Genomic DNA, 17,404 nt, shown 5'->3' with positions numbered 1-17,404 from the left:
TACATGCATTTCACATGCCTATACTCTACGTAAGATAGACTATATTGGGGGCCATAAAAGAAGTCTCAAAAAAGTTAAAAAGTATTCAAGTCACACAAAGTATATTCTCTAATCACACTGAAATTAAATTAGAAATCAGTAGGAGAAAAATCCCCAAATATTTGGAAATTAAATAATATACCTCCATGGTGTAATCCATGGGTAAAGGAAGAAATGAAACAGATATTACAAAATATTTTGAGTTAAAAATGAAAACACAACATATCAAAATTTATGGCTTTATTTCTGCACTGTATTTCTTAGAATAAAAAACTTCTAAGACAATGCAGGTAACTAGAGTTACAATCAGGAAGTTCATCCAGTATCTTAGGTCTTAGATGCAGTATCGATTTCAACCTTGAATGAAAATCTTCACTTTGGCATCAAAATTAAAGTTGGTGTCATCATGACTCCCCCAACTCTTGTACTCATGGTTCAAAAAGGTGGAAGTCAATTTTTTATGGTCATATCTAGTTCTATTTCTGTGTCCTCTCTGAAAAATAACAGAAAAATTACCATATTTAAACCAGCACCCAAATCTGACCAATTTCTGGATATACTTATCATTTTTACCACAAAAAAAAGTTCAGGGAATTCAAGAGTTACAATAAAAATCCATGCCTAAGACTGAGCAATTTAACTATTTTTAATGATGGTGAACAGTAAATTCATGAACAGAAAGATAAAATATTAACATTAAAGTGAAATATAGAAAGGCTTGGAAAGTACTAATAGCCTAAAGGAATGTAGTAGAAAATTTAACAGACTGTAAAGTTCACAAGAGAACATGACAAGAATCTAACACTCAAAATAGTAAAAGCCAGTCTCATCTTTGTTTAACCTACTGAAAAAATTCTCTGCAGTCTGGACAGCTACAGTCTAAGACTTCAGCAATGAATATGTAATTAAGATATGCTAATATTAGACAAGAAAATAGTAAGACCTGGGGATGTAGAAATGTCTTCCATGCCGCTCAGGTGAGTAGTATATGAACATGAAAAAAGAGATTTCGAGGGGTGGTACAAAGGAACTGACAAAGTCCCAAAAAATATGTCTGCTGTTAGAGAAGCCATAAATCAGAAAGGTTGGGGGGAGGATCTGTTAATGGAATCATCTCACAGACCTTTGTCCTAGTCTGCATGCCAAGAACAGGAGCATCTATTTCAGGGAAATTCTGTGAGCAGGATTCAGGGAAGTCAACAATTCTAGTGCAGATGGATTTGACAGCAGTTTTAAATAGAAATTTCATAATGCACCTAAAAAAGAATTATCATATTTCAGTACAAAAGCACCAACTTTGAAATCAGAAACCTCTATGTTTTCAAAGCTGGCTCTATTATATTGTAAGTTCTGAGAACTTGGGCAAGTTTCTTACTTGCTCAAAACCTCAGTTTTTTAGACTCAAGAAAACAGAGATAATAGATAATACCTTCCTTACAGGGCTGCTTTAAGGACTTGCTCATATACATAAAGAACTAAACTCAGTGCTGAGCACACAGTAAGGCCTAACTTAATAGTACCAAATACTAAGAATAATTAGGACCACGTTTCCTAAAGGACCAGAAAATGCTGGTTGGAACTGGCAAGTAAACGGATGATTGTTCTTATCAAGAGAGCTGAAGATACATGAAAAAATCTGATTTACAAAGTTAATAGTGCTAATTTAAAGTGAATCGTGAGGCTGTGGCAGGTATTCTCCCAAGATAGCTGCCATGAATTATTTCCCTCCCTGTATGAACAAGCCATTCTCTCCATTGAGAAAGGGAGTCTACTTCCCTTCCCTTGTATTTGGGTTGCAACTCAGGTGGAAGTGACACTATCAGGCTGCTGCTGTCCCCCTTGAAATGTAAGCTGCAGTGTAAGAATTCTGACTAATCTGAGACCACTATGCCATAAGGAGGCCCAAGCCAGCCACATGAAAGAATTTGTGGAGAAGCAGCAAAGCATGAGACATTTGAGTAAAGCTTTCTTGGAACTTCCACCCCAGCCAAGTTGCCAAATGAATGCAACCAACTGAGTAATCCCAGTTGTTGACATCCTATGAGGTAGAAGAAGCACCCAACTAACTTAGCCCAGGTGATCCACAGAAACATCAGAAAAATATATATATTTTTTGAAAGTTTAGGCAATAGGGAACTAAAACAGAATCTAAAACTGCTATCAACTATATTTATCTGTAGCCTCTAACTGTCAGAGCTGCTCATCAAATTCTTTCCTCTCTTAACACATTCTCATCAGGGTGTCTCTGTCAGGAATTTCAGAGAATGTTAGAGATGAGCATCACCCCCCAAAGTAGAAGGGAGAGCTCCATTTTCAGAGTGTCTTTGCAGGGCAACTGCAATTTCACTGGGCAGGAACGACAAAAAGGAACCCAGACAGTAAAAGCAGCAAGAGCACCTCTGGTAGAGGGGTGATTTTTTCTTTCCTACAGAAAAAAGAACGTTTGTAAAAAAGCTTTCTCTGGCAAAGACCAGACATGAACAACTTGTAACTTAAATCTCACTTTCAGGCAACCTTAATTTATTACCGAAAGCCACTTCACTAATATTTTTTCTTTGCCTACATAGAACTGATATTTAAAAACACAACTACAATCAGCCTTTTCAAATTCATAACCTCACGGGGATTTGATTTATACTTTAAGAACCTGATGGAGTCAGGGTATTTCTCCCCTTTTGCAAACAACAGATTACCCTAACTAGCGGTCAATAATGTCATGACAGAAAATAGTTCTAAAAACACACAAGAATTCAATAGACACAGAATCCTTGAAATACTTGGTCTTCCCCCTTTGTAATTCTATTTCTTTCCTTAAAGGACAACCTTTTCTAGGTCCTTCAATGACTTAGCTGTCTTATCATCCTCAACTGCTTACAGAATTTAAAAAAGTTCTCTACCTCTTCCCACAAGTTTTCTCCCTAACCTATTTCCCACACACTGTGGAAGGCGGCATGAAGAATAATTCTGGGCATAAAAGCTTTTCAGGTCTTTAATACCATGAACTCACCTCAATTAATTAGATGGAAATATTTCTCTGATTTGCTGACAGTGACCTTACTCTTAATGGCCTTCAGTGAAGTCACCGAAGCTTTCACTCTCCAGAATTTCAAGACAGTTATTTACTCATTTATTCCTTTTAGTCTGTCATTTATCTTCATAAAACAAGTTCTAAATTAAACAAATTTTAAGTAGCAGTTTCAAACAGCAAGGGCAAGAAGACTTTACTTTTGATCTCACCATGGCCTGTTTTGACAGCCAAAGTAACATTCATTTTTTACACACATTTTCTAAAGAGAATTTAAAAAAGCTTTGAAATGATTTAAAAAGACAGAAGCAAAAAGAGAAATTTTCATTAATTAAACAAATATTTAATGTAAATCAATTATGTGCCCATCACATCCCAAGGTACAGGAACAGAAAAACAGGCCAACCCCCAGGAAGTTCATGGATGAACTGAGATGCAGACACTGAACAACAAACTATACATCACATGTGGGAAGAGAAAATACAACAGTGTGAGAAGTGAAAGGCTGAGTGTGCACAGATGAAGCGGGAAGATGAGGAGGAAAGATTCTGAGGCAGTTAATTAGAGCAGAACCTACACACAATTCACTAGGCAGTGGGAGAGAAGCAGCAGAAGGACAGCAGAAGGTACATTCCAGACAAACAAAAAGGTCCAGAACAGAAATCTGGAAGCATCATGCATCTTCAAGAAATATCAAGGATGAGCAGGATGGGGAAGGGAGGCTGAATTCGTTTCCTACAAGCTGCTGTAACAAATCACCACAAACTCAGGGCCTTAAAATAACAGAAATTACTCTTTTGAAGTTCTGGAGGCCAGCAGTCAGAAATCAAAGTGTCAACAAAGTTTTTCCTTTTGGAGGTTCTGAGGGGAAATCTCTTTTGTCCCTCTCCTAGCTTCCGGTGGGTGCTGGCAATCCCAGCATTCCTTGGCTTGCAGTGGCATATTCCAGTTTCTGCCTCTGTTATCACATGGCTTTCTGATAAAAACACCAGTCATTGGATTCACAACCCATGCTAATTCAATGTGACTTCATCCTAAATAATTACACCTGCAAAGACTCTATTTCTCTCACATTCTGAGGCTCCAGGTAGTGTGGAGCACATCATTCAACTCAGTACAGAAGCCGTGCTGAGGAGTTTGGATGCAGTAAGGCCCATGTTCCCAAACTTCAGCTGTTATATACCACTATTCACAATTTTTGTCATACCTGTGAGCCACCCACTCTTCTATTTTACTACTTTATATTTTAAATGTTATTATGTCACCTTTCCTTTTTAACTTACATACATTTATTTCAAAAGGAACCATCGTATCACTACTATAAATGAAAATCTTGCTTGCCATTACTCTAAGGTATCCATAAAAAATTTTAAGGAAAACCCTTAACAATGAAATATCCAAAACAAATCTGATTGGTTTATAAAAACCTGAAAATAGGTCCCTCAGTGATGAGAAAGGAACTCTCTGATGACTCCTTATAATAAAGGAGATTTGGCTCATCTTCACTGGGTTTAAAAAGATGAAGATCCACACCAACAAGACAATTCTCCCTTCAGGGCCACAGAAAATCCTGATTTAATACGCATATAATTGTAAAGAGCCCAAGAAACTTAACCCCCCTTACTCCAACAGTTGCATACTGAGAATCAATTCCTCACCGAAATGCTAAAAATCACCTCTGCTCAACAATCTTTTGCCCACAGCACCAGAACCTATTCTACTTCAGCTGTTATTTCAAATATACGCATTTATTTGGTAATACCAGAGAAATAACGGAAGAACGACTCACCATACATTCACCCTGCCTCACAATTTGAGAAAACTCCTAAGAGGACTTTTTAGCAAGTCTTTCAAGTGTCTCTTCAGAACTTTCACAATACTGGTGGTAAGTTCTTGAGAGGGGTTCTTTAGGTGGGTTCAAAACCAGGTTCTTCAGACGAGGCTTTCAGTATTGTTGAACAGATGAATGGAGCAAAAAGACTCCGTGTAATCCCAGCTGCGACCATCCTGTTCAGCACTACTGGGTCTAGCCACCGCAGGAAGCTACTAGCACTCAAGTGTTCTCATGTTGCTCTCCCAGCAGCTCCGAAGGAGCTACTGCTATTATCTGCACTTGACAGCCGGGGAGAGTGGGGTTCCAAGAAGTGATGAGATTGGCTCAAGTTTACACCACCCATGAACAAAACAGGCAAGATTATGCGGAACGGAGTTGAAGGCATTAAATAGATGGCATAGGATGCTACATGTGAAGTATACATTGCTGTCACTTTCTGAATGGGGAGACGAACTATGTCAGATATGATTAAATGCCATTTCCTGCTCCAGAATGTAGGGATCAAGGCAGGGATAGTGAAGTGTCTATAATTAACTTATATAACAGTGATTGCCAAGGCCTGTTTGGAGGGGCAGGATAACCAAAAGTCTTTAACATGGTTTAGATCTAGCCAATCCTGCCCCGAGGGACCCTTGGGCTAAATTCAAAAAACAGGAGAGAAGCTCACCAACTGCCAGTTGCTTTAACCCATTTACAAGTCATTTCTCAATAACTCTTAACACTCTCCACTTTCCGATCACTTTGCTTTGAACCTAATGAAAACACAGCTTTAGTCCGGGGAAGGAGAATTGATTGCATCTAAATTTTTTCTGCTGGCTAAGAGATCCACAGGAAGCTACTCATTTCCATTTTTATCACTGCTTTTTTTATTTAAACATGTCCTGTCTATTGGTCCATTGTTTTAAGAAACTCCTACAGCTTGCTGGTTTTTAATCAATCTTTTCTTTTTCAATACCTGTCTTTGCTCTTGAACTTCTGAAGCATTCAGCTTTGTGTCTATGAAAATTTGGGGGGTAAGATTTTAATTTCCCTTCTAGGTTTTATTCTCCCTTCTAGGCAGCTAAAGGCATCAAGGAAAGTTTCACTTTGTATTTCTATGGGGCTTCTTTCAAGGTGTGCTGACAGTGCGGCTGGATGGTCTGGTTACAAATTGAAGATTTGTGATTCTTTCTAAACATGACATGAACTAATACCTGAAAATAGAGTTCTAATGTAAACATAGGTGACAGTTCCCACCTAAGATTCAGGAAGCTTCTTTCTCTTGGCAGTTTCTTTCATGAATGCATAAAATCAACTAATTATTATTCATAAGTAAAATTTAAACATACAAATGCAAGGTCTACCTTCAAAGAGTTTACAGATCCTCTCCCCCAGCCCCTGCCAACATGCATATGGAAGCTCAAGAGCGCGCGCGCGCGCGCACACACACACACACACACACACACACACAAGTCACACAGCTCCTCTTACGACAAGTACCTGGGTCACTGCCTGTGGGCTTTCTCTGGTCACAATACCACACCTAAAGTGTTTGGGGAATTAATTCTCTGAGGAGCAGCCCTCAACCAATGACAAATTAAATACAGTGAAGAGATACCCCAGCCTCCATGTTTCTCAGGTGGAACAACTCTAGGACATGCTCTGTATAATTTCTCAAAGTTCTTTAGCAGGACTGCACCCCAATTGCCCTCAAGAGTCACCTACTCATCAATCCACCTCGTACTGGCTTCTTCCCTCCCCTATCTCACTTCCCTCTTCCTCTCCTAAAGTATCTTGGAATCCCTCTCCAAATAAACTACTTATACACAGAGATGGGGACTGCTGGGGAAATAAAACAGGTTCAAAAGAACTGTCACAAGGTTAGGGATGGCATCAAATTACTTAAGTTGCAGAATCTAATTAACCAGATACTCCGTTCCCTGACAATGCTAATAACTTTGTGGTTTCTTTATTTTTTTATGCAAAAGAGAAGAAATAGGAAGAAATATAGCTTTGACTTCCATGCATAATATAAGGAAAACCATCACAGTCAGGATTCAGTCAAGGAAATAGAGTTCATGCCAGGTGTTTCAATAAAGGATATTTTATACAGGGAACTAGTTCTAAAGGAGCTGGAAAAGCCAAAAGCAAAGAGAAGACAAGGAGATTAAGACAAAGATTTGCAACAGAAAGACGCCACTGTCCAGTTCTTCAAAAGGTTCAACACAGAGTTACCATATGACCCAGTCATTCTACTGCTAGATAAATCCTGTTTTGCTCAAGAGAATTGAGAACTGCAACCCAAGAATTGAAAATATAGGTTCACACAAAAACAGGTACATAAATATTCATAGCAGCATTACTGATGTAACAGCCAAAAAATGGAAACCATCCAAATCTTCATTAATTAATAAACAAAATATGGTATGTCCATACAGTAGACTACTCCATCATAAATATCAACTAGTGATATATGCTACAACATGGATGAACCTTGAAGACATTATGCTAAGTGAAAAAAGCCAGTCACAAAAGGCCATATGGTGTAGAATTCCATTTCTATGAAGTGTGCAGAACTGGTAGATCCAGAGAGACAGAAAGTAGATCAGTAGTTGCCAGAGGCTGTGATGACAGGAAGATGGGGCGTGACCACTAATGGGTACAGAGTTTCTTCCTGGGGTGATGAAAATATTCTAGAATTACACAGTGGTGATGGCTGCAGAAGTTTGTGAATATACTAAAACCCAATGAATTGTACACTTTGAAAGAGTTAATTTTATGATATATGCATTACACTTCAATTAGAATAAAGAAAAGAAAAGAAAAGAAAAGAAAAGAAAAGAAAAAGGGGAAAAGGAAAAAAGAAGGAAAGAAAAAGGAGACACTATCACCACTTGGGCAAGAGGGATAAAAGGAAAAGGTGCTTTTCCAAATCTCAGGAGCCAGAACCCCCATAAAAACTGGAGCCAGTGTGGAAGGGGCTGTGAGGTGGAAGCTGGGATAAGGGGGAGATAGAGCCTCTGCTAGTCACTCATCCTAAAGCAGAAGGTGACAGGAAGACATGCTCTGGCTTCTCCCTTCCACCTACCCACCATTCTTTTCACATTGGCCAAGCCTATCTGGAAACCAGTTAGTAAGGGAACTTGAGAAACAATTTGCAAGTGTTGGCCGTATAATACAGAGAAGTAAAGGGTAAGAGCACAGAATGAGTCTGAAAACACACAGGCAAATGCCTAACATAGAACTCCATTGCTTCAAACATGAAACTCTTCCCAGTTGAGATTATTATATACAACCTAGCCAACAGCATGGGTAGTATTATTTGTGAAAATTTAACAGAAATCCTCAATGCCTTTTTTTTTTTTTGAGATAAAGGAAGAAGAAGGGGACAATTATTTTAGTAGTAGTTACATTAAAATGGGAAAGCAAGTTTAACCTTAAGCCAATGGGCATTCTCACTTGACCTGACATTCTGCAAATATTATTGAGCACCCTAGGGACACATAACGGAAGTGACACTATCCTTACCCACAAGGAGATCAGTAAGGAACTCTCAGCCTATACAAAGTAAAAAATATTAACCAGGCCTGATTAATACAAATGAAACATTCAGGAACCATAACAGAATTGAAAGTGCTTATTTAATAAGTAAATTTTAATAGTACCTCCCTATCAAATACCTCAAACAGCTGAAAATCAGAAGGGCAGCCTTTGGAAGGGTGCCAAAGAACCCTCCATTCTAACTGAATTTCAATCTATCCAAACATCATTACCTTGGGGCATACTGCAGTCTTCCTAAACTATATTCCCACACACCTATTTCCAACATAATTGCTACTCACTTTGGTACACTCCAAGGAATACCTACTTAAACGCAGAACATAATTTGTAGTTTAAATTTCCCAATGAGAACAATGGCAGGGTGGGAGGGGCATGGAGGGAGTCAAATTTAGACTGATTCAAGTTTCCATAAATCCTTCAAAATATTTAAAATCCCCAAAGAGACATGGCTCCAACCAACTCCTGACACTCAGATGGCCAGTTATTCTGACATTCATGAGCTGTTGCAACTTGCTATTAATTTCATCCCTAGGAATAGTATTGGCAGAGAATCGACTCTTAGAGGCATTAATATGAACTGAGGCTAGATTCCTGCTGACTATACGAATGCCTTTAATCTAGGGTATATGTCATACCTTGAAGAAATCCTAAAAGAGAATTATTAAAGATGTCTTTCTTTAAAAAAAAAAAAAAAAAGCCAAGAGGTTGTTCTTCCTTTATATAAGCAAGTGAATCACAAAAACAAATTTCCTCTTTTTGCTTAAGGCCAAAACAATGTCAAATAAAATAAAGCAAAAGATAAACACACACCTCTGCGGCCATACTTTCCTCATTTTCACTTTACCTCCTGGATAATACTCAATATTAATACAGCTTGGGAGGATGGGGTGACCAGAATTGGGAAAGGACAATGGTTACAATTTAGCAAAAACAGCCTACTAATCTGTTTTTGAGCATATGCAAATGCTTCCAAAGATAAAATATTTCAAGACTCAATATATAACAGAGAACAAAGTCACAATTACAGTAAAGTCAGACTTTTCAATAGTTCACTGAAATACACCATTTATTTTGGGCTATAGCCATACATCAAAGCATTGCACAAAGACAAAACTTTTTGTTTCTCCGTATGTATTTATGTAATAGAACTGTATCAGGCAGTTAGCGCAGCCAATTTTGTTCTTAGATCTTGTCAGCTGTGGACATCTAAAATCAGAGTGCATTTGGCTACAAAAGTTTAAAACAATTTTCCTTTCCAGAGCTCCAAAGGGAAATTATCAACACTAAATGATATATATGCATGAATCAGCAAATATATTAACTTTATTACTATATTTTAAAGATAGTATGTTATGTTAATATATTTCATTAAAATCTCAAAAGCTAGCAAAGCACTACTAAACATAAAGTCCCCAGAAGTGACTTGAAATACTTCCTTTAATTTGGTTAATGAAAAAAACTGCCAATTACTAGTTTTTAAGTTCTTATTGAAATAATTAACAAAAATTAAAAACTCCTGAAGTTGTAGTATTCATTATTTCCTGATTACTTATACTGTATACAGTCCAGCAGGGGGTGTTTCAAGCTAGAATACTTAATCTCATTCACACCAAAGGCTATATGAAATACCAAAGCAGAAAAAACAGTCCACTTTTCAAAGGCTGTTTTGTACCTATCTAATATGGAAAGAGAAACATGGGAATATTCTAGGCAGATGAAGAATCATAAAGGGAATGCTGAATGTGCTGGCTTAAGTGTTTGTGAAATCATTAAATATCAAAGATACCAGGGATTCGGTGGCGCCTGGGTGGCTCAGTCCGTTAAGCATCCAACTCTTGATCTTGGCTCAGGTCTTGATCTCAGGGTCATGAGTTCAAGCCCCACATTGGGCTCTGCACTGGGCATGGAGCCTACTTAAAGAAAAAAACAGATACTAGGTATTCATTTAAATGCATAACAAATTGTATAATTTTTTCTGTTAATGTGGTAATAAAAACGGACTATGAAATTCTATACTCAGGTGACTATTGATTCTAAAATAAAGACATGGACTCTATCTGTGCACTACATCTGGAATTCACAGATGTTACTGTCAGCACTTTTTATCTAGTGCCACACAACTTAGCAATTAATACGACGTCTCAGGTAATTAATTGTTGGTATATTGATCTCATCTTGTTAACAAGATTAAATATTCCACTGGACTCCCAAACGTCCTTGCACCTGTAGCAGGTGTTGAAAAATACTTCCTGACTGATAAGCATGTTTATCTAAATTGGAGATTTTTTGGCCTAATAATACATTGGCAGACGTCCAATTCTCTGTTTCATCGTATAATTTTAAGAGCCAAAAGTTGATGCATACCTATCAGGGACAACTCACACTCAAATATAATAATTTTCTTTCTCTTTAATTTCTCAGATATTTAAGCACAACTTGAATTTTTGTCTTAATCTAGAAAAACAACTTGTATAAAACAGTGAAACGGTTGAAGCTATTACTAAGAGAAAGGTTTTTCCTTTTCTCTTTTCATTTTTATTATGGTGTATGAGATATATGTCTAGAACATATCCTTAAAAGTAAAAGTATTAATCAAGTGACTGTCAGTAAAAATCCCACTCAGATAAAGAAACAGAACATGGAGCCCCACATCAGGCTCCTCCACTGGGAGCCTGCTTCTTCCTCTCCCACTCCCCCTGCTTGTGTTCCCTCTCTCGCTGGCTGTCTCTATCTCTGTCAAATAAATAAATTAAAAAAAAAATCTAAAAAATAAAAAAATAAAAAAAAAAAAGAAACAGAACATGGCCACCTAGAGCCCCTGTGTGGCCCCCACACATCATCATCACCTGCTCTTCCCTGCAGGTAACCTCCATCCTAACTCTTGATTTGCTTCTCCCCTTGTTTTCTTTATAGTCTTACCACCTGTGTGTGTCTACTCAAACAGGATATTGTTTAGTTTGGCTACTCTGGGTATTTATATAAATAAACACATACTGTATGTACTCTCTCAGTAGTGCACTTTTTTGCTAACTATGGGTCATTCTCCAAGCCCATTCAAATGTGGCAGCCAAAACAATCTTATCAAACTATAAGTTAAGCACTGCTACCGCTCAAAACCCTGACGTGGCTCCCCCACTCATTCAATAAAAGCAATGATGCCCATAAGATTCTCCATAATCTGAGCCAACAGCTACCTTGCTGACCTAACCCTGCTCCCCTCTAGCCATACTACTTCCTTGCCCAGAATGTCCCTTGCAATGGCATGGATGGAGCTAGAGAGTATTATTAATGCTAAGCAAAATAAGTCAGAGAAAGACAAATACCACGGATTTCACTCATACGTGGAATTTAAGAAACAAAACAGATGAACATGGTGGGCTTGGGGGAAAGAGAGAGGCAAACCATAAGAGACTCTTAACTATAGAGTACAAACTGAGGGTTGCTGAAGGGGAGGTGGGGAGGTGGACTATATGGGTGATGGGTATTAAGGAGGGCACTTGTTGTGATGAGCACTGGGTGTTATATATAAGTGCTGAATCACTAAATTCTACACTTGAAACCAATGTTAATGCTGTATATGAAGTAATGGAACTTAAATTAAAACTTGAAAAAAGAAAAAAGTTTGTGGTTGGATAAGAACTAGAAAAAAAAAAAGAAAAGAAAAAGAAAAAAAATCAAGGATCCATTGGACAAAGCTAAGAGGCCAAATAGGTCATGGAATCAATGAAGAAGTCAGTTATGTATCAAATTCTAAAGCATGGGACCAGGATATGGAAATGAGTAGCAAAAAGGCCAACTCTAGGCAGCTGGTCCTGTGTCACCTGGGTGTTTCTAGCACAGACACAAGTTCATGTGGTCTAAATTGTCTTTTACTGGTTTGTCCAATGCCAGGTAGAACCTGGAAGACAAAATGAAGAATAATAACTTCTCTAATAGTAGAAACTGTTGAAGTACCGAACCAACAATGGAAAATTTGACATCCTGTCCCTTGACAATTGCTGAACATCTGACTTTAGATGATGTTCTACTCATAGGTTAGAATTTGAATAACTAATTGAGATTTCTTTTGGCTTTGAGAATTATGTAATTTTGTCTTTTTATATCATTAGGGTATAAAAGTTCAATTTCTTAGGAAGCACATATCAAAAACACTCTTTTCAGTAGAAAGTGCTCTTAAGCAGCCGTAGAGATAACAAATGCTCCTGCTTTAGAATGGACAATCCTGAGTCACAGGCAGGCTCAGACTGCAATATCTCAACTAGCACAGCAAAGGAAATATTCTTTAAACTGACAAATAGGACTTTCTTTCCCTTTCATGTATAAGATGATGTTTGCTAAGCCACATTGAAACAGTGTGGTATTCGTGTGGATGTGAGAGATTTGCTAGGTCCATTGACTAGTCATTATTTCACTTCAGAGGTGACAAGTGGCAGTGCCAGAGCCTGCTTTCAATTCTGACCAACTTTGATAATTCACATTTGCATGTGGTACATATGCCTACCTGCCACAGGATAGCCTTGGTAAAATCGCAATCTCCTTTTCTCTTGAGATACATGACCAGGCAGACATGTGGGCATCTACGCTGGTCAGTGGCCAGGACAGTGAACTAAACTTTCAGAAGTGACCAAATCCTACAGGGTTTTGTAAGAAAGCAATGGACTCTATCTGTTCAACAAATATTTATCAAGGGAGTAATAGTGCCAAGTATTGTGCGAAGAACTAGGGATTCAACAGTGAAAGAGCAGGCATAGTTCCTCTTGTCAAGGAACCGACAGTCCATGAAAAATACAGAAAGAAAAACAATTACAAAATAATGTGATAGGTGCTACGATGGGAAGAATTACAAGATGGAAATATCCAAGCAAGGAAAATAACCTGGAATTGGACTGAAATGGCGAAGGAAGGCAACTTGGATTATGTTGAAAATACAAGAAATCTACAGATAATTCATTAGCATTAATAAGGGAGTTTAGAAAGGTGGCTGAATATAAAATCAATATACAAAAATCAATTGCATTTCTACATGCCAGTAACAAACATTTAGAAAATGAATAAGAAAGATGCTTATAATAGCACAATGATATGAAGCACTGAGGAATAAATCTAACAAAGATGCAAGAGCTTTATGGAAAAAAATTACAAAATTTTACTGAAGGATATTAAAGAGGACCTAACCAAATGGAGAGATACGCCACGCTTATTGATCAGAAGATTTAATATTGTTGGGGCGCCTGGGTGGCACAGCGGTTAAGCATCTGCCTTCGGCTCAGGGCGTGATCCCGGCGTTCTGGGATCGAGCCCCACATCAGGCTCCTCCACTATGAGCCTGCTTCTTCCTCTCCCACTCCCCCTGCTTGTGTTCCCTCTCTCGCTGGCTGTCTATCTCTGTCAAATAAATAAATAAAATCTTTAAAAAAAAAAAAGAAGATTTAATATTGTAAAGATGTCACATTTCCTCTAATTGATTTATAGTCAATGTAATTCTGTTTAGAATCCACCCAGGATTTATTTTTCTTAGTGAAATTTAATAAGCTACTTATATGGCCATGCAAGGGACCAAGAATAACCACAATATTCTTAAAGACAAAGAACAAAGTTCAGGAAATTGCCTATCAAGATCAAGATTTATGAAACTATAGTAACTGAAACAGTTTGGTGCTGTTACAGGAACAGGGCTATGGAAGAGCACATGGGAGCCCAGATGGAGATCCACATATATGATGATGTTTGACACATGATAGATGTGACACATTCAGACTGGAGGAGGGAAGGATGGATTCTATGGTCAATTGTGCTGGGACATCTGGGCATAGATATGGGAAAAAATGACGTTGTACCCCTACCTCACACTATACATAAAAGTCACTATCTGATTTAAGACTGAATGAGTTTTTAAGCTATAGTTTTTAAAATAATAAAGCTTTTGGAAACTAATATAGGAGATTGTTTTCATCAGCTTGAAGTAGGGAAGGATTGTTCAAACAGGACACAAAAACCCTAAGGATAAAAGATTGATGAATTTGTTAAAATTGAGAATTTATCCAAAATTGACCACATTAAATATGAGAATTCATCAGAAGCTGACACAAAGAGAGCAAAATAACAACAAACAAAGAGATCTGTAAATGTGAAGATATCTGTGACACAAAATGTGACAGAGGACCAATATCCAGAAAACATTGAGAACACCTCTCTGGCTGGAGCTGAGACTTCACAAACTATGTTTCCCAGACTTCTCATCAGCTGGCTTCTGGTTAGGTTTTGGAAATGAGAGCTCAGGATAGGAAGCTCAGGAGGAAGAGATGCAATATTTCTTTTCCTTTTTTTTTTTTTTTTAAGATTTTTTTCTTTAATTTATTTGACAGAAAAAGCATAAGCAGGGGCATCAGCAGGCAGAAGGAGAGGGAGAAGCAGGCTCCCCCTTGAGCAGGGAGCCTGATGTGGGGCTCGTGTGACCCAAGTCAAAGGCAGACACTTAACCGAATGAGCCACCCAAGCACCCCTCCTTTCCTTTTTCTTTTTTCAAAAGATTTTATTTATTTATTTATTTATTTATTTATTTATTTATTTATTTGACAGAGAGAGAGACATCATGTGGGGACTCCCTTGCCTCCGGAGATGTGTCTAGTTAGAAGTTGCTATGGCTGATGTCAAAGTGGTTGCTTGCTGCCTGTGTTCTCCTCTAGGATTCTGATGGTTTTCTGCCTCACATTTAGGTCTCTGATCCACTTTGAATTTATCTTTGTGTATGGTGTAAGAAAGTGGTCCAGTTTCATTACCTTTCATGTGGCTCTCCAGTTTTCCCGACACCATTGGTTGAAGAGACAGTCTTTTTTCCAATGGATAGTCTTTCCTGCTTTGTCGAAGATTAGTTCACCATATAATTGTGGGTCCATTTCTGGGTTTTCTGTTCTGTTCCATTGATCTATGTGTCTGTTTTTGTGCCAGCACCATTCTGTCTTGATGATGGCAGCTTTGTAATATAGCGTGAAGTTCAGAATTGTGATGCCCCCAGCTCTGCTTTTCTTTTTCAAGACTGCTTTGACTATTCAGGGTCTTTTGTGGTTCCATACACATTTCAGGATTATTTATTCTAGCTCTGTGAAAAATGCTGGTGGTATTTTAATAGGGATTGCATTAAATGTGTAGATTGCTTTGGGTAGTATAGACGTTTTAACTATATTTATTCTTCCAATACATGGGCATGGAATGGTTTTCCATTTCTTTGTGTCATTTTCAATTTCTTTCATCAGTGTTCTACAGTTTGCAGAGTACAGATCTTTTACCTCTTTGGTTACGTTTATTCCTAGGTATCTTATCGTTTTGGGTGCAATTGTAAATGGGAACGATTCCTTGATTTCTCTTTCTGCTGCATCATTATTGGTGTATAGAAATGCAATAGATTTCTGGGGTGCCTGGGTGGCACAGCGGTTAAGCGCCTGCCTTCGGCTCAGGGCGTGATCCCGGTGTTATGGGATCGAGCCCCACATCAGGCTCCTCCACTATGAGCCTGCTTCTTCCTCTCCCACTCCCCCTGCTTGTGTTCCCTCTCTCGCTGGCTATCTCTGTTAAATAAATAAATAAAATCTTTAAAAAAAAAAAAAAAAAGAAATGCAATAGATTTCTGTACACTGATTTTGTATCCTGTGACTTTGCTGAATTCATGCTTCAGTTCTAGCAATTGTTTGTGGAGTCTTTTGGGTTTCCTATATAGAGTGTTGTGTCATCTGCGAACAGTGGAAGTTTGACTTCTTCTTTGCTGATTTGAATGCCTTTTATTTCTTTGTGTTGCCTGATTGCTGAAGCCAGGACTTCCAGTACTATGTTAAATAGCAATGGTGAGAGTGGCATCCCTGTCTTGTGCCTGAATGTACAGGAAAAGTTCTCAATTTTCCCCCACTGAGGATATTAGCAGTAGGTTTTTCATATATGGCCTTTATTATGCTGAGGTATGTTCCCTCTATCCCTACTTTGTTGAGGGTTTTTATCACAAATGGATGTTGTACTTTGTCAAATGCCTTTTCTGCACCTATTGAAAGGATCATATGGTCCTTATCTTGTCTTTTATTAATGTGGTGTATCACACTGATTGATTGATTTGCAAACACTGAACCACTCTTCCAGTCCAGGAATAAATCCCACTTGGTTGTGGTGAATGATTCTTTTAATTTACTGTTGGATTCAATTTGCTAGTATTTTGTTGAGAATTTTTGCATCCATGTTCATCAGGGATATTTGCCTGTTGTTCTCGTTTTAAGAGAACTTTGTCTGGTTTTGTTATCAGGGTAATGCTGGCCTCATAGAATGAATTTGGTAGTTTTCCTTCCATTTCTATTTTTTTTAATAGTTTGAGAAAAATAGGTATTAACTCTTCTTTAAATGTTTGGTAGAATTCCCCTGTGAAGCCATCCAGCCCTGGACTTCTGTTTGTTGGGAGATTTTTGATTACTGATTAAATATCTTTGCTGGTTATCAGTCTATTTAAGTTTTCTATATCTTCCTGTTTCAGTTTTGGTAGTTTATGTGTTCTAGGAATGTATCCATTTCTTCCATGTTTCCCAATTTGTTGGCATATAGTTTTTCAAAATATTCTCTTACAATTGCTTGTATTTCTGTGATGTTGGTTGTTATTTCTCTCTCATTTGTGATTTTATTTATTTAGGTCCTTTCTCTTTTTGATGGGTCCAGCTATGGGTTTATCTTTTTTTTATTTAAATTTTGTTAACATATAGTGCAATACTGGTTTAGGGGCTTAGCAATTTTATTAATTTTTTCAAAGAGCTAACTTCTGGTTTCACTGATCTGTTCTACTGGGTTTTTCAGTTTCTGTATCATTTACTTCTGTTCCAATCTTTATTATTTCCTTTCTTCTTCTGGCTTAAGGTTTGTTGTTCTTTTTTTAGCTCCTTTAGGTATAAGGTTAGGTTGTTTACTTGAGATTTTTCTTGCTTCTTGGTGTGGGGCTG

At 37.8% G+C, this 17,404-nt stretch overlaps 1 protein-coding gene across 1 annotated transcript in view; it reads right to left on the bottom strand.

The window, feature by feature from the left end:
* ZFHX3 (zinc finger homeobox 3) overlaps positions 1 to 17,404 on the bottom strand; it is a 1,297,849-nt gene that overhangs the window by 1,149,794 nt on the left and 130,651 nt on the right. Inside the window, exon 6 of the mRNA XM_057314209.1 lies at positions 10,225 to 10,348. The gene's annotated coding sequence lies outside the window, so the exon portion shown is untranslated. The remainder of the gene's footprint in view (positions 1 to 10,224; positions 10,349 to 17,404) is intronic.

The sequence above is a fragment of the Ursus arctos genome, unplaced genomic scaffold, assembly GCF_023065955.2.
Source record: "Ursus arctos isolate Adak ecotype North America unplaced genomic scaffold, UrsArc2.0 scaffold_19, whole genome shotgun sequence".
NCBI lineage: Eukaryota > Metazoa > Chordata > Mammalia > Carnivora > Ursidae > Ursus > Ursus arctos.
This window is presented reverse-complemented; position numbering and strand designations above follow the sequence as displayed.